General features: G+C 31.9%; 1 protein-coding gene across 1 annotated transcript in view; it reads right to left on the bottom strand.

Moving 5' to 3' along the window:
* The window catches only part of LOC129001452 (chromodomain-helicase-DNA-binding protein 7-like), a 77,684-nt gene extending 59,772 nt beyond the window's left edge, over window positions 1-17,912 (bottom strand). The window contains exon 1 of the mRNA XM_054428741.1: window positions 17,833-17,912. The gene's annotated coding sequence lies outside the window, so the exon portion shown is untranslated. The remainder of the gene's footprint in view (window positions 1-17,832) is intronic.
* Window positions 17,913-19,345: the final 1,433 nt, after the last annotated feature.

The raw sequence follows: 19,345 nt of genomic DNA, 5'->3' as shown, positions 1-19,345 counted from the left end.
ATCAGTAAAGGTCTACTGTATTTTTTGCTAGCCTAACTAATTTTAAATGCATACATAGTTAAATGGTTAATCTTACTAAAAACTGTTTCCTTACTGAATTGCATTACAAGTACAAGAAAAATGTTCAGCCTAACAATATCGTGTTGACAAAACCATTAGGCCTATGTAAAAACTTAGGAAAAAACCTAAAATAGTGTTTAAAATTAACCTATTTTGACAACTGTAACTTGAATCAGACAGTCGTATAACAGAAAATTCTTAAATATTTCTTTATGAAAATAATGATGGTCAAGAATTGAGCAAGTAGGCCTAAAATACATCAAGAAAATAGTTTTGAAAGATGATAAAAACACTTAAGTATAAACTTGCTTGAACCATGTAGAACTTTGCACATACAATAGTAACAAATAACTAGGGATGGTCAAGTCTCGAAATTTCGGGAAATTTTCAATCTCGTTACACGAGACGAGATTACTTTTTGGCCGAGATTTTTATCGAGACGAGAATAAAAAAAAATAAAATAAAAAAAAAATTAAAAACGCCTGCAGAAAGTCAATGCAATTTCGCAATACAGGAGCGTGTTGTAGTTGCGTTCCCTTTTCGAAGGCGTTCTTATTTAATTAATTCTTTTAATGTAAATATTACTTTAATTCTTTTAATGTAAATATTACTTTCATTATTTTAATAATATTACTTTAATAACATTTGAGAAGTTTTGTTAAGTGTAAGCAGTGTGAGGAATGTTTTATTACTATAAAAAAGTCAAAACAAGTAACTATTTTATAAAAATTAATATTGCTTTTATTTTATGATTTATTTTATTTTAGGATAAGTTGAACTCTATCCTAACTGATATCACCATGTTTCCTAATCGTAGGCATTTTTAATAAGTTAGGCGTGATTAATAAAAAAATGTTATGCTGATGTTATTTAATGAAAGATTGTAAATATTCTTGCCTATTATCATTATTTTAGTATTTAAACAGTCATCTAACAATGTTACAAAATCAGGTAAAAATTTCGAACGTGCATTTCCCGTTGTGTATGAGAAGAGAAATCTCGTCTCGATCTCGTCTCGAAATTTTATGAGAAATAAAAAATCTCGTCTCGTCTCGTCTCGAACTAAAAATCCAATCTCGTCCATCCCTACAAATAACCTAATGTTGAGCATACAGGAGCCAGTTTGGATTAGATTATTAAGTTGTGGAATAACTATGAGATCAATGAAGAAAGTGGAACAGATAAATATGGTTTTGCAGATTTCACTACACTCTATATGATACCTATAAAATGTTTTCTGGCTATGTTGTACTTGATGGTATTCACTGTGCACAAACAGTTAGGAAACAAAAGGTACACTGTTAAACGTAATTGCAATGTGATACTGCAGTTCTATTCTTATATGTGCATAAAAGTGCTTAGGAGCACATTTGTACCAGAGTCCCCCTTTCTTGATGGACTAAAAATAAATATGCTGAGTGCTGACTCAACCTTTTAACTGCATCACAGTTCCCCACATCAGAGTAGGCCTATAATTCACTAAGGCTGTCTAAATTATATTCCATCTACCTTTTAAACTTCCCTTATTTTTTTAGGCTGATACAGACTAGGCTACAAGGCAAAAACTATTTAAACAAAAGTTCACCTTTTTTTTATTTAACATTAATGTAGGCTATAGACACACACACACATATATGTGCTTTGTTTATGTTTCAATTATTAAATACAATATTTTCCAATTAATGGGTTGTTTCTACAAAACATTTAATTACTTCTCAGAACTATTTAGACCTAAACATCTTATTAAAATGCAAGGTGCCAAACTTTAAGGGGGGTAAAACGTGTCACGATTAAATAAACACCAGAACTTGCCAGTTTTCCATCCACACTACCCTACTCTTAGGCCTATGTGTTGGCCATAGCTTGGGCTATGGGCCAAAGAACGTAGGCCTTGTATTAAACACAGTGAAGTATATACACACACTCACACAATTTATTAATAATAGCATTCTAATAAAGTTAAACCCACCGATTTTACAAATATTTAAGGCCGACGACAACCTGACATAACCTCAAGACTGGTGTTTGTTGACAGAGAACGGACGAAACTACTAGACCGGCTCAACAAGTGAATTTTCAATCAGCTGTTGTCTAGTAGTACTTAAGTTCGTTGCTAGAGCGTGTAAGCCTCGACCGGACTGGAATGAGGGATTTTACTTAAAGACAGATTATTTGTTCGTAAGACGACTTCGTCGTTACACTCGTCCGTTATCTACACTCTTGCATAATAATCGATAGTTCGTTTACTGAAGGTTAGCCACACTAGTTCTAAGGCCCTTTTATTTATTTTCATTCAACACACTCAGTCTCGTTTCTTCATCGTTCTTCACATTGGCTAAGATAGAATACTTGTCGGGCCTACAGAGTAAATCTTAAAGTTAGGCAAAACGAAGGTGGGGATGAAATAGCTCCTACTGTGCATCTGCAAGATTTCCTGAGCGCTTCTAGAGCTTTGAGCCTTCGATGAAATTTAATAAATATATCAGTCAAAGCTGTGAATAACTTCCTACTGACCTCTGGATTTTTCTCGGCTCCTTCTGAGCACTCCGGGGAAGAAATTTGAGTATGGCTGGTTCTAGGGGTAGGCCTAACCTGAATTTAGTGTGAATACTAGTTTATTCCCTCCATAGAATTTTGCATCACAAAAAAGACTCACCTACTCTGGATTTTCAGGTTTCTGTCATCTTTAATGGCTTTAGTGAATTTACCTATAGAGAAGTAGCTATTACTGTAAGTCGCATGGTAAGACCTAGACCCGGGTTGATGTGTCTAGAGGCCAAAAAATTTATTCGTTCAAATTTGTATATATAGGCCTAAGTCCGGGAACACAATAACTTGAGTACCTTATCAATTCATGCCTTCATGCCTTATCAATAGTATTTTGAAATATTAAAGAAACTATATCTATACTAAAAAAATGTTAAACAAATAATTTAGCATTAAAGACAGCAGGCAAAACTAATATGATTATCAAAGCATCAAGGACTAAAAAATGTAATAGCAAATACAGTATAGTTATGTTTCATAGCATATCTGACTCTACTCTACAAAAATATCAATAAACAACTTAATATACAAACCAGTTCTTTTAATCAGTTCCATTGTCCATTGCCTATACATTTTCACTCTTACCATTAAGTAAACATAGTAACATATTTCATTGATTTTTGAAAAAAAAAAAGAACACTTTGTACTGCTTAGTTTTATATTTTCCTTGGTTTAATTTAATCAGTGGTGTGGCAAAACACAAATAATGAATTTATCTAATAAAGTAAATGTGAACTTAAAGTTATGTTAAGATAAAATAGGAGTATTTTGTATTACCATTTGATAATTAAATATAATTACACATATACAACAGATTTTAGAACACAAAAATCAACAACGTACAATTTAGTTACAGTATTGATGATATTCTTTAGTTTAATTTAAGCATAGGAGGTTTAGCAAAACACACAAACTAAATTTACCTAAATATACATAAAAAAACAATGTGATGTGCAAGTTATGTTAAGTTAATCTAACACATGTTAAGCAGTTCAAATTTATTTACAGTAGCCTCGAAATTCATACTAAACATCTATACATTGTAATTGTCTTACTGTTTTAATGAAAATATATCAATAACATTATTTTCATAACACTTAAGACAGTTTAAGAATCGAAAGCAGCTGAGTTGATACAGCAACGCTTAGAATATTTTTTTATTTCTATAATCATTAATGTTTTTGAATAAATGATCTTTGATAAATTTTTTTATTAAATAAACCAACCACACAATTGTGTGAAATATGCGATTTGGCAGTTCTTCTTGTTTACATTGAAATGTCAAAGCAAATGTAAACATTGTGAGTATTCTTATTGTAGCCATGGAGACCAATCAATATTTACTTAAAATCCTCACCTCAGAACTTTTAAAGCCAAAGGGGCAAAGCCCGCGGTCAGTATCAAAGTGTGAATAGTCCTATAATGGTCCTTGGTATGGTAGCTATATTTTTGTAAAATTTAAGCCCAGTTGGTTGAGTAGTTTTTGCACCTATTAGTAATACACATACAGACAGAAACCATTAGATTTTTATATAATAGTATAGATATAGAAGTATAGATATCTTAATGTAACTTACTTAGCCATTAGGCTACTTCCTTAAGTTAGTCACATTTTCATAAGATCATCAAAGTAATGTATAAATATATTCACAAACATCACAAACCACAGCAAAAATTCAACAACACTGCTTAATAATTGCAGTAGGATTATTGATAAATTAAGCCTTTAAACCTCATTTATTAGTTACTATACCAGTAGTCCGTTCTCAAAATTTAGGCGTTTTGAGGGGATATTCCCCCACCACTTTTTTTTTGCTTAATGTATGTTAGCAGCTGATTAACGTTTTGGCAAACCTCGCCTGTTCACACCTATTTTTTGTAAAGGTGGGGCAGGAATGAATTTCTTCCCCTAAAACCACCTAAATTTTGTGTGAAGCTGTACTGTACCTTTACTGATTTGTAAGTAAAGCACATTTTCATTTAATTTCATAAACCAAAACTGATTCTCCAAGGTCTTCTGTGAAGAACAAAGTTTACTTTTTCCACCAGGTGTCCCACAAATGTCTGTAGAATTCTTGAAGGTTTCCAATCTTTTGCTATCCTTTTTTTTTTAAGACAAGCGATGCTTTCCAAGAAGTAAAAGTCAGTTGAAAGGGGAAAAGCTATACGCTTATGGTTTCAATAGCATAATCGCTACAACTTTTCCCGTTCCATCTGACTGACCCCGATGGCTGAGTATTTTGATGAATCAAACTTTCTTCCAAAATGGTTCAAGAATATACAAATAAGAGTACGGTACATAAAATGTGTTACTTATTACAAAATCAAATTTGACATTTAAATAGAAATAAATGATTAAGTAATAATCAGAAATGCAATTAACAACACTAGATTTCTAGAGAGTGTTTGTTAATGTTGTGTTATAGCATAGACTAGCCAACACAAGTAGACTTCTCATCCCATTGTAAATTTTGAAGCTTGTTTCTTGTGTCTAGTTCATGTGCGGTGACACTGGGCGCTAGTGTCAACGCAATTTTGTTTCTATTATTTAGGCCTAAGGGTTTCTCTTGTTTGTGCTTTACTGTTTGGTTATATAACTAGTAGGCGAGTTTTTGTTTATAATTAGATTGTATAATTGTTTAAACATTGTTTTATATGACTGAAATAACAAGAAATTAATCTATATCTATAAGAGGAAGTATGTATGAATGTAACCTATGGACTCCGAAACCACTCGACAGATTGCAATGAAACTTTCAGGCATTATTAAGCTTTATTCAAGGATTGTTTGTGTGAAGTTTGGTGTAGATCCGTCAAAAGGTCTCCGCCCCAGTGGCTCTGAAGTTTCCCATGTTAACCTTATGAGTACCGGTACTCATATTTAAATGGAATTAAAGAATCTTAAGTAACAGCTGTTTCAACTAAACAATTTGATTCTGTGATGTTCAATAGCATTAAAAACTTATAAGGTTTATAAACAGGGTGCAGCACTATTAGTTGTTTATTGAGACAAAAGCTAATTTGAACCAAGCAGCAACAAAAAGCTGTGATACAAAATGAGCACTGTCAAAGTAGGATTTTTTACAGAGTTATGTAGACTATTTGTTTTTAATTTGATAAATAATTTTTGATATTGTGGGAATAAGGCGTTTTATTTTTTAAGTGCATAGTTCATTAACTTATTGACTTTCTTTTTGCCTATTTGTTAACAAAAATCTATTGTGTTTGTATGGTTTATTCCCAATGAGCACTGTCAAAGTAGGATTTTTTTACAGAGTTATGTAGACTATATGTTTTTAATTTGATAAATAATTTTTGATATTGTGGGAATAAGGCGTTTTATTTTTTAAGTGCATAGTTCATTAACTTATTGACTTTCTTTTTGCTTATTTGTTAACAAAAATCTATTGTGTTTGTATGGTTTATTCCCCAAAAATAATGTTTGGGAAATGGAGTAGCCAGTTAATACTTATTATTTATTTATTTATTTTTTATTTATTTATTTATACTTATTTATTATTACTATTAATAATAAAAGTTACATAACTTATTTATTTATTATCCGATTTTCGAAAATAAAGTGTAATTCGATTTGTAATAAAAAGGACTTTAAATAATGTGTTGCCAAATTTTGTTTTAATAACTGGTTTTCATAGAATTTGACTTTTAACATTTTAAATAGCGGCCATTTTGTTTTTTACGCACAGCGTTCAAACGCACCATTTTCAAGAGTGCCACCATCGAAATTGTATTTCTCGAAGGTCAAACGAAGAGATTAAGACTACTCCCATACCTGCCTCATCAAGGAGCACACGGGTGTACATTTGACAGTGGACTAAATTAGAAGGTTGTCACAAATAAGCAAATTATATATCAGAATGTCACAGTCAATGTTACAAGAATATATAAATTACATAACTTGAGTAATGTGCTTCAAACCTAATTCCTTTCAACATGTCGTAACCTACAATTTGTAAAGGGTATGAAAATTAATAAAAAAATTGTGTATGAAGCTGGTTTTGGTAAGTAAGAAAATGGAGAATCTTTTAAGGATTAATCGAGTACGAACAATTGTTCTAAACAGCTAAAGCTATGGACAGTGAATAATTGGTTAGTTAAAACTATACCACAATGTTGAATAAAAATCAACCTTTTCTTAAATTTAAAGAAACAAAATTTAGGGATAATTACCGTTTCATGAGGATGAGAAATCTACTAGGGGAGTATGTTTTATCTATGGTTATAGACAATTGCCTGGTCATTGATGTTGGTCTTTAAATTGAATAAACAGTTGGCATAGTTCCTCTTTAATAGATAAAGATATACATTGGCACCAAGCACAAACTGACACTGTACAAGTTTAAGCTAACTTAAGGTTCCTTCCACAATGTTACATTCCACTAATCGTTCTCAGAGAAATGATAGCCGGCTACTGACACTTTTTTTGTCAACTAACACAACAAGGGGGCCCACATCCCTAGGCTGGCATGACATACGGGAATTCCTGAGGGCAGCATCCATTGTGTTAAGCATGTCAGGTTCAGATTTATTCCCTAATTCAAAAACGTTAGGTTTATAGCCTAATGAGCTAAAGGGAAGAAAAGTTTTTTATAAGTGTTTTAGAGAAAATATAAAGTTAACTTCGGCTAGTTTAGTTAGTAAGTGATGAAAAACATTTTCCAGATTCAAACAAAATAGCTTATAGCCAAGACCCATAACCAAGCAAACTACAAAGGTTTTACTGATAATTCTACATAATAATTAAGTTAAGTCAACTTAGGCCTAAGTTACATCCAGGACTTTACAGCTTTAACTTAAGTTTATTGTGATTTTTCTGTAACATTTAAGTTAACCTAAGTTAATTACCTAACAATTAATTATACAACACTTCAAAATCAAATACCAATTATTTGTTTTTCAAGCTAGCTTTAAGTTACAAAATGGGTTTAAAATAAATTTGGATCCCGGTAAGTTAGGTTATAACAGGCCCTAAGTGAGGCTCGCAGCCTATTTGGGTTAAAGTCAAAAATAAAAACAACATTTTTATACCACAAGTAAAAAAATCTTGTTCTCATTGTTCGATTAAAATTTATTTAAGTTATGCCAGTTCGCAAACTTATTTAAAAATAGTACATAGCCTAGGCTAAGTTAAGTTAGGTTTAGTTTTACACGTTTGCATCTAGGCCTACCAAATTTCAAATCAAAATCAGATCATTTTTACTCAAAGATTTTAACTTAAAAAGCAATATTAAGTTATTTTTTTAAAGTTAACTTAGGTCAAATCAAAGTGTAAACAAATCATAAAGTTGACTTAAGTAAACTTAGACATGAGATTAGACTAAGTTTTTTTTTTTTAGTTAGGGGACTTGTAAGTTTAAGTTATGCTAGCATAGCCGGGTAGGGTTCCAAAGTGATAACATATAAATTAAGTAATTTTCGGTTTAAATATCAATAACTTATGTTGATTTTGATTCGGTTTGATAAGTTAGGGACCGTTTTACAATGCATTTTTTTTAGGGCTAAACATCAAATTAAGCCAGGCAATTTATCTGTTTACGTTTTTTTATATTAAATGGTACTTTCCTGTTAAAGGAAACATTCATTATTATCGATGATTTCTTTTCGATATATCGATATTTTTGTTTTACTTCACGGTCGGTATTTCTTCTGTTTTAATATCTTCAAATTAAGAACTAACCTTGTTTAGGCAAAAATGATAGCCTATAACTTATATTGGATTAGGAAATGAAAATATTCTAAACTAACCTAACATAACTAACCAAACTTGCTGTAGGCTGAGTAATCGTTTCAAAATTCCGTTTGATAACAGAAAAGGCATATGGAATAGGCTATCATACGGAATTTTGAACTAACCAAACTTGCTGTAGGCTGAGTAATCGTTTCAAAATTCCGTTTGATAACAGAAAAGGCATATGGAATAGGCTATCATACGGAATTTTGAAATGTTACAGCAAGTTTGGTTGGTTAGGTTTTAGAACAGTTTCATTTCAATATAATTTTTTTTATTGTTTGTTGACACTGAACAATATTTATTTACCGTATCCTTATCGTAGTTGTCAGCTGATATGTTTCAATTTTGTTACCATCAATATATCGGATAGAAAACAAAAATATCGATAAATCGAAAAGAAATCATCGATAATAATGAATGTTCCCTTTAACAGGAAAGTACCTATTAAATAAACTTAACTATCAATAAGCTATTAAGTTAAACCAAAACCAAAATAGCCTATAGGCTAAGTTTAGCATATTTTATGAAAGTTGACAAAACAAACAATTAACTTAGCCTAACTAAAACTTATTACAGTAACTTAAGCTAATTAGGCCTACCAGGTTTGAAATTTCATAAAGTAGGGACTTACCTATCTTAACTTAGATCATTACATTTTTCGTTGAACAAATTTAGAATAAGACTAAGGATAAAACTAAGAAAAACTTTAAGTTAACTTAAGTTATAGCCTAAATGGTTTTAGTTCAGTTAACTTAGCCTATATCATATGCCTAGAGTAGTCTATATTAGGCCTAAGTAGGTTTTACACAGAAGCCACTTAATTAACCGCCGCAGCGCGCTGTAAGTTATGCCTGTTATTTAAGGGTGGCCTCTGTATAATATGAAAGTACCGGCCTAACATTAACTTGCATATTTTTATATTAACCGAGTGCCACCACGTCTCGCTCGGAGACGCATAATTGTCAATTGTCGTAGCTTGAGTGCCGAGCGTACGGACAAGATTATGCGAGAAATGCAGGCGTCTCGGAGCGACGCGGCGTCTCGGAGCTCAGAAAATCGCTTCATCCAGTATCACAATTCAATAAAGCTAAATCAATAAAAAGAGTTACCTTCGTCAATCAGCTCATAGTAGTTGTAACATTGTTACGGCCGTTTCAGCATCTCCGTGCCATCATCAGACGTTCAGCCTTAGTGGCGTCGTTAATATACAAAAAGATGCTGAAACGGCCGTAACAATGTTACAACGAGCTTATTGACGAAGGTAACTCTTTTTATTGATTCAATCACAAGATCAGCTCAGGGGCTAAAAAATATGTATTTTAATCAATAAAGCTGGATGCAATAAACCAAATGCGACAGGAGTCTGGCAACAACTAGGCCTATTTTGCTCTTTTACCGTACAATTGAGCTGAGAAATGTGGTCAACCAATCAAAAACCATTACGCAACAGACGGCTTTACACAGCTGGTTCGTCTGTTGTTCTTTTGACTGTTTACATTTCTACTAAATGTTTGTTTACAAGTTGTTTTGGTTATAGAATTGCAATGCGACAAAAGGAGTCCGGCAACAACTAGGCCTATTTTGCTCTTTTACCGTACAATTTTGAAACTTATCAGCTAACAACTACGATGAATAAATATTGTTTACTATCAACAAACAATACAAAAAATTCAAATTAAACTGTTCTAAGCTAAGTAACCTAACTTAACCCTCCAAGTGTCCATAGTTTAGGCCTTAATGTCCACCTATTTTTGGCGCATTTGCAAGGTTTTATTAAAACGGATCTGAGAAGCTTAAAACAATGTTAATTCTAATGTTCTATATACCATTTTGTTTGGAAAATCATGGGCTTCAATATTATATATAAAACATAAGGAACATTTTTTCAAAAAAAAAATTTTTAGGTAAAAAAAATATAATTTCAAAAATTTTCAAAAAAAAAAAAAGTTCGCGCTCAATGAAATTGTATAAATTATAGGCCTATAAATATTTGAAAATAGCCACTTTGTTCTAAATTTTATGAGGATTACAAATATATAATAATATAAGGAAGTATATTTGCAAATAAATAAGTTATGGGCAAAAAACTGATTTCAGTACATAGCGTTTAGCTAAGAATGCATAGCCTAACCATAGCTAGGAATCTGGCTGATAATTTACATCAATATCACTACCTACTTCTTCAGGATCATCAACCAGCACTTCAAAACCACTTAAATCTTCTTATAATGCACCACGTATATCACTAATTTTGATTTTTAACACTAAAACAATGATAAACGTAATAAAACACATCAGTCATCGGTCCGGGGGAACCTAGCTGTTTACAAATACACGCACGTCAGCTGTCTGCTACAATATTTTCGGAACTAAAATGAATAGCGCTTAGAGACAGACCTCTGGAGAAAGCTTAGAATATTACGGAAAGAACGATACCTAACTCGATCCAGTTCAATCCGATTCAGTCAGTCATAGAGCCTTCGCCGTAAACGATGTCTGCATGTCGAAAAATCGACAAGTAACACTACACAAAGTGTGCTGCTTGTCGAATTTTCGTCAAGTAACACTGGGAGGGTTAAACTAAGTAAGGCAAAAATGGAGTAGGCCTAACATTTTAAAAATTCCCTTTGATAGCCTATTTATTCCCCATATGCCTTTTATGTTACCAAACGGAATTTTAAAACAGTAACTTAGTCTATAGCAAGTTAAGTTAGTTTTTATGTTAGGGTAGGCCTAGTTTAGAAAAGTTTAATTTCTTAATCCAATATAGGAGGCTTGTAACTTAGGCTATTATTTTTGCCTAAACAAGATTAGTTCTTAATCCAATAAATTATTCTCTAATATATTTTTTGTATTCGTTTTTGAACCAAGTAAGTTTGTCTGTCTGTCTGTAACTTAATTCAGCCTAACTTTTGTTTTAAGATATTAAAACGGATGGAATATGGATCGTAAAGGAAAACAATAAGTAGACCTAAGTTAATATCGATGTATCAAAAGGAAATCATCGATAATAATGAATGTTCCCCTTAACAGGAAAGTACCGTATAAAAGTCATTGTAATAGGCCTAGTGAGTGATTTTGCGACTAGGCCTAGGCCTATTCCTTTATCATATTTTATGACTCGTGGCTATCCTAGAAATAAGTTAACGATACACTAAATAAAGTTCATAAGTTATTTTCTTATTTTCATAACTTAAAATATTTAGAAAGGAATAAGGTAAATGGCTAAGTAACTTAAGTATTTCAAATGTTTCATTTACCGAAGTAACTTAGTTAAGTTAGGACCCTAACCAAACAAAACAAATGGAGATTAATCGTCTTAGAGAACAAGATATTAAGAAAGATTTTTGGCCCTATAAAAGAAAATGAAATCAGCGGGTCAGGAAAAACAGAGTACTAAGAGGACTCTACGAAGACCCAGATATAGTAGCTATTGTTAAGAGCCGAAGATTGAGGTGGGCAGGACACAGAGCGAGAAGAGAAGAAAACAGTCTCCTGAAGATAGCTGAAGACAAATGAACGACCACAAGGGACCCGACCACTAGGAAGACCCAAACTATGATGGGGAGACCAGTTGCGGAAAGACCTTCAGCATATGGGGACATCAATTGACCAAGCAGCAGACAGAAAACACTGGAGGCAACTTTGAATGGCCAAGGAGGTAAGGTAAGTTAAGTTAGGTATTTTCAAATAACTAAACACACACATAAAAGGGGCACCAATTTTTTTCACTTTTATAACTTTTATCTTTTTTTACTTTTTAAGCATAAGCCTATAAAAATTTAGGGTACAGTTTCTTAACTGGATGGTGGGATGGATAACATTTACAAGTGGAATGAATTGTGGGTTAACTAAGCCTACAGCTGACTGTTTCCAACCACACGACAAGCAACTGGAAGTAACAACTTTTGAACTTTATTAAAACTCACTCTGATTCTGTCATCGGCATTAAGTTAAATGCCTAGTGATGTCATTTTACTTCACTACAACTAGAACTCAAAACAAAAATTGCTGCGTAGTGCTAGTCTGCTACGCCGTCACAAGTTCAAGTTAATTGAAGAGAGTAAAATGGTTGATGAGAAGAATAACATTGTTGATTAAACATAATAACATCGTTGTAGAAACATTTCAAGTGATTCTGTAGTCAATAATGTTTTCTATATTAGGAATTTCGTCACATTATGGAGATATAGATGGGCTGGTGGACTAATTACATGTAGGTAGTTCTTATTTAGGCATGTTAGGGTTGTAGGTCGTGCTTTATGCGAATTGGTGACTGCATTAAGTGTTTTGAAGTTAGGTTAGATTTGGAAGGTAAAGTTTAGGTTATAATGTATCGAGTTGTTAGTTTATGCCGCCTGCAGACTGTTTTTGTAAAATTAAAATCCTGGAAAAAACACTTCAAATTACTTTTTCAAAAATGCAGTCACCAATTCACATTAGGCATGACCTACCACCCTGACATGCCTTTTCTGACATCAAAAGGAGTTCGCTTACATTCTAGAGGTTTGGTTAGGTTTTATGTTAGAATAGCACCATTTTATCATGTAATTTCCAAACGGCAAAATATAAATCAATAAATCATTAATAAAAATAAAATGCTGATAACAGTGATAGGCTAAAATTTTTTAAATGTGTTAAAACTTATTGGTCTTAGAAAGTGAAAAGTGTAACTTAAACAGGTGATTTTCATATTGCAGAATCTGAGTTAGCTAATAAAGTTGTCACTTCCATTTGCTTGCCTATGATTGAAAACAATCAGCTGTTGGCTTACTTAACCCATAGTGCATTTCACTTGTAAATGTCATCCATCCTACCTTGTTTATTGTAATGTTGCATATTATTCGTTTGGAGGCACCTTAGTTATATGGAATAATTACCAATTTTATAATAATGTACCCATATATTTTAAAATATCGATTATTAATCAATATTTTCAATTCGATAGTTTCAATCAATATTAGCGTAGCCCACTTTAAGAAACTGTACCTACCCAAAATTTATAAAAACTAAATTCTGAATTTTAGTGTGCATTTAAGGTAGGCCTATTTAACTTAGTTTGCATATAAATAAGTTATATAAGTGACTCAGGCCTAGGCCTAACAAGGTAAGTTAGTAGCCTAGAGTTTTGTGATGTGTCTGATGATGCCAGCATAGCTGGTGAAAGGCCTCATAAAAATTAAAAATTCAGAAAAAATATTGGTGAAGTTGTTATTTCAAAGTAAATAACAACTTGTTAAGTAGTCCAGGAAATAAAGCTAACATTTTCATCAAATTAGGAAATAATTAAAGCCAGATTTTTTATTCCATTGTTGCCTTCTATTAGGTATAAAAAGCAAGTACAGAAAGTTCCCCATTGATGGTGTGTGCGGATTTGCCGGTCTGATGGTTAAATTAAAATAATTATAAAATGATTTTAAAAATCTGGATAAGAAATTTCTATTCTTTCTTACTAGTAGAATAATTCAATAAAAAAGTCAAAACAGATTAATCATAAATTATTGCATGAATACTTCTAATACAGTATGTAAACCTAACATGGCACACACAGAATAAGTTCGCAATGTAGGCTAGTTCTTTACTTAAACTCTAATTTTAGCTTTTTCCTCAGGAGGCCTCTCATAGTTCATTTCATTTATACAGATTGTTTCACGGGAACCCTGACAAACTTCAGAAAATGGTACCTGGGGTCGAAACTGAAAAAAGGTCCTATAAGCATATGTCCTAAGCTCACTAGTTTTCTAGTTAGCCTATATGTAAAAATTGTGTTTTTTTTTAGGGTTTTAGTCTATCTGTAGAACATTTTGCCCTCAAGATTAAAAAATTTACAAGATATTTTGATAAAACTTGTATTGATAGAGAGAATATTAAATTTCAAAGAGATTTTATTAATAACTTAGGCCTATTTTGTGCAATCATGTTGGTTGTGACGGATAAAATAAGTTTAAAAATAAAATATTTTCAAAAATATCTAGATTAAAAATTATTTTTTGTTTTTGAGAACTCTTCATGTGGTAACCATTCAATCTTTTGACTTGCAACTTTACCAAAAACTGTAGAGTTTAACGGAGAACAAGGAAATGTGAATTGATGTATACCTTTTATTGGGATAATTTTGTAAAAATCTAAAATATTGTGAACTATCAAAAATTAATTGAACTGAACTAAGTAAACAAAATTGTATATTTATCTTATTTTTTAACACATCCTAATAAAAGTTGTTATATGGGTTCTCCTAGTTGAGAAGTATTGCATAATGGCCTAAAATTTCCTGCTTTTTCATTTTTAATTATAGAAAAAAGGCATACCAGTTAAGTACCCACTTTCCCATGTTAACCTTACAGAGAAAAAATAAAATACAATAGCTCGCATGTTTCTGAACACATCTTATTAAAACTTAGTAGGCCTATATATCCCTTCTTTTAGTTGAATACTACATGATTATGGCCTAAAATCTCTAGTTTTACATTTCTGTTGCACAAAGCCTGCTTACTTCCATCCTTTAGGAAAAAAATTTGTTTCTTTAACTTTTTATTTGTCTAATGGACGTTTTGAACTAAAATATATATAATATTTCAAAAAGGTGTTAGTGATTAGATAGGTAGAGTATTAAATTTTAAATACCGGTATTTACTATTACTAATTTGTGCAGAAATATTTACTGCGGTAAAAAAATCTTTTGAAAACCAATACTTGATAAAAAAAAAACTAGATAAAAATATTTTTATTTTAGTAGCCATTCGTACTGTATCTCTTCTAGCGTTGATCTAGCGGATAATTAGGCTACAATCTTATAGTAATCGACTAAAAAAATTTACATATCAAGTTTTAATTAGATAGGTTCAGCAATATGCGAGCTATCGTATTTTATTTTTTCCCCATAAGGTTAACACAGGAAAGTCGGTACGGTATGCTTGTTTTCAATCATAAAATGTAAAAGAAGAAAATTTTATGCCATTGTGCAATACTTCTCAACTAACTTAGGAGAACCCATATACAAACCTTTATTACCAAGATGTGTTTAAAAATAAGCTAAAGATGCAATTTTGTTTATTTCCCTTAATTTAATTAGTTTTTTTTCAAATTTTAGAATAATTTAGATTTTGACAAAAATGATCCTAATAAAAGGTACTTATATATAAATTCACATTTCCTTGTTGTCCCTTAAATTCTAAAACTTTTGGTAAGGTTGCAAGCCAAAAGCCGGTTACTGCATGAAGAGCTGTCAAAAAAACCAAAAATAATTTTAAATCAAGATTTGTTTGAAAATATTTTATTATTTATAGTCACAACCAACATGTTTGCACAAAATAGTAATGAAATCTCTATGAAATTTAATTTCATCTCTATCAATGTAGGCCTAAGTTTTATCGAAATATCTTGTCAATTTTTCCATATAGCCTAGAGGTAAAAACGGATACATTGAAAAACTAAAATAACCTATTTTTACGTATAAGTAGAAAACGAGTGAGTGTAGGACATATAGGTAGGTAGTTTTTTTTTTCTACTTTTGATTCAAGGAACCATTTCCTAAAGTTTGTAAGGGTTCCCGTGAAACAACCTGTATATATATAAGCACATAAAGCCACCAACCAAGTTTCTTTAAAATGCATTCATAAACAAGAAATAAGTATATATATATATATGTACTTATGTATTATATGTGTACTGTATAGCATATGAATTATTCTCCATAAGCAAATCATGGGAACTGAGTACAAAGGTTTGCCGCAACAAGGAATACAAAATATGAGTTTTTATGCAAATATTAATAGGACTCAACTCTAGGTGAAACAACATAAAAAGTTTTATTAATTTAAATTCATATAGGGAGACGTAGCCTTTAATTATTCTCCATAAGAATAACATAGGGTCTGAGTACGCAGGTTTCCTGCTACAGGACCATTTGGAGAAAAAATGTTTTTAGAGAAAATATCAATAGACCACAACGAGAAGAAGCGGTATACCAAGTTTCATCAGTATACGTTCACGATTAAGTGAGGTGTACAACTTTTCTATTCCTCCATAAGAATAAGACTAGACAACGTACTGTCTTTAGCACTTTCAATACCTCGGAAACCAATTGGCGTGAAGAAATGATCAAAACACCAATTTGTGTTTTTTAAAAGCTGTATCCAATAAAGTAAAAACAAAAACTAAAATTTGAATCTTTTAAACTTTAATGTTAAACTACTCGAAACCGCCATTTTTGGGTTACAAAATCCCCCCAAAACACCCCTTAGGATTAAGCGATCTGGCTGGTTTTCAAACTTTTTTTAAGTCTGATATGCTAGGCCTACATTACTGGTTTGTACCAAATTTCATCAGAATTAGACCATTTTCAAGTGAGTAATAGCTTATTTCCTGTAGGAGAAATTTGCTAAGTTATATGCCGTTAGAACATTTTGGTAAGATTGTGAAATTCCCGCACACACAATAATTGGGGAACTCTTAATTTTTGTTCATTAGACTAAATTAAAGCCATCCATGAAAAAAAAAATCCGGACTTGTAATTTTTTCCTAGTCAAAATCTATAACTTATTTCCTGCACTTAAGGTTTAAGTTAGGCTAACTTAGGCCTAACTTATTAACTTAGGCCTAGTAATTTTGCAAAGTTTAACCTAAATTAGATTTGTTATAGTTTTTAATAAACATTGCTACAAAATGACAAAAAATGCTACAAAATGACTGAAAATCGACCAACACACCAAAAATTACTGATGCCAGGAGGGTTAATAACTAAGTTATAGGAGTAGGCTTCTGAGGCTATTTAAGTTAATTATTTTTGTTTAATCCAATAAAAAAAAATAATAAGTTACTCTTCAGTTTGACCTGCTGCATACTTTAATCGAATGGCTACTCCCTATCTTAGGTACTTTTACTACTTTCATTATTGACATGATTAACTTAGGCTACCACCAGGCCTATCAAATAATCAGCTGCAATCATACCACATAGGCTACATCCAGAGTTAAGTTTGGTATATGACTAGGGCATAGAACCAGAGGAAAAATACTTAACAATTCTTGTAGAGAACAAAGAAAACATTTTGACTCGTCACTACACTTTAAAGATGGTACTATGGTGATCGGTAAAGGGCCACCGCAATCAGCATTTATTGACCTGTGTTAATTGTGATCCAAATAATTGTCCTCTACTCCTATCACTCATCTGCGTCTCAAGATTAACAGAACCAATAAAACGGCAACCTTAAACTTCATATTCTACACCCCTGAGTTTCTCTAACACAGTGAATTTAGTGTTTGTCAAAGAGTCACACTAATTACGGCTCGCTTTAGAGAACAATGAACTTTGCGAACGCCATTCCAAACGTCCTATTTCGGCTTGGGTGATACACTCCGTTCAATAATTCTACACAGCGCTTAACATAGGACAAATTGATATAAATGTATGCATCAAAATGATGCTCCAACATTTAAAGAACTCATGCATAATGTTATATTTGTACTCACTCATTCCTAAAGCGAATGAAGAGCCTAAAAATTGCAATTTCACTGAAAACCTTCTTCCCACATCTTACGTACAGTATCCTATCCTGTAAAATGGGACGTATAACATTGAGACGAGCGATCTAATTGGTTAGAATAATGCTCTCAACCAATGCTGCAGTTGCCTGGTGGTGAGCTCCAACCAATGAGAGAGGACGTTACATGTGGGCATTAAAAAACTAGATGGACAACCACCCAATCACGATTCACGATTCAGCCAAGAACATTCAAAAGGGAATATTACTCATATTTTTACGAAATAAATTATGAATTAATAGGAGATGTATATTATAAAAATAATACTTTTAGTTTTTTTGTAAGTATAAGCTCAAAACCAAGGTATCATCTCAGTCAAACAATAACTAGGTGGATTTTAAAACGAAGTATCACTATATATAAAAATTTATAATATGTAAGCATACAGGAACAAGACAGATAATAACAAGAGATCATTGTCAGCCAGTACAATATTTCTTAAGCATAATATATATTAGAATGCCTATTTCCATAAAATTGCTACTATATAGATCGTTTCAGTATAAATCGATTTTTTTAAGTGTTTTAAACATATCACAAGACCAAAAATTCGTATTTCATTATTGTTAAAACAGTATACATCACGATCCCGATTAATTATTTAAGTGCCTCAAAATATTCGAGCTGCTGTAAAATAACTAAAAAATACCCCCGCCGCAGCAAACCTGCAGACTAAGCGAATTTCCATTTGCCTGATTGGATTTACACTAAAATATCTCCTTAAAAATATCACATTTATTCCCTATTTCAATAGAATCAGCTTAACACATACTTAGGTTTGCTGCAACAGGGAGGGTAAAAGTGTTTTTTTTTGTAAAATGTTAATAGTTTGTAAGAAATAAAAACATTTTCCAAATTTGGGCAAAATATGCACTGAGCTATAATTCTAACTGGAGGTAGCACTGAATGTCAAAGATGCGTGTCGCCAGCCGCCATGTTTGCGTGAGGTGGGTGTCCATAAGAAGCCATATTATTGCTATAACTATTATTATACTTGGCTTAAAATACCTACTTTGTATGTTCGCCATTTCAAAGAAAATTATTAAAGTATTAAAAGTATTCAAGTATGACAAAAATACTCACTGCTATACCAACCTAGTTATAAGAAGCCATGTTATTGCTATGGTAAGAAAACTTACTGCTATACCAACCTAACAAAATCAGCGACTCGCTTTTGACAGACTTCTGCCATGGCAGTGCTACCTCCAGTTATAATTTTAGCTCAGTGAAAATATGTTAATAAACAAGCAAACTACAACAGTTTACTTATTCTCCATAAGAATAACATGAGAATTTTAAATTTAAATTTTTTTGGAATTTTCTCCGTAACCATTAGGCGCATTATAACGCTTCAATATACTAAATTATTTGTTTTTTTAAGCTCTACAAAATTGTTTGGAAAGAAATTTCAAAATGTTATGTTTTTTGGGTCAAAAATGGG

Source organism: Macrosteles quadrilineatus, unplaced genomic scaffold (genome assembly GCF_028750875.1).
Source record: "Macrosteles quadrilineatus isolate MER2022 unplaced genomic scaffold, UCM_ALF_1.0 Scaffold_8__2_contigs__length_117827958, whole genome shotgun sequence".
NCBI lineage: Eukaryota > Metazoa > Arthropoda > Insecta > Hemiptera > Cicadellidae > Macrosteles > Macrosteles quadrilineatus.
The sequence above is the reverse complement of the archived record's forward strand: the minus strand, read 5'-3'. Positions and strand labels throughout refer to the sequence as shown.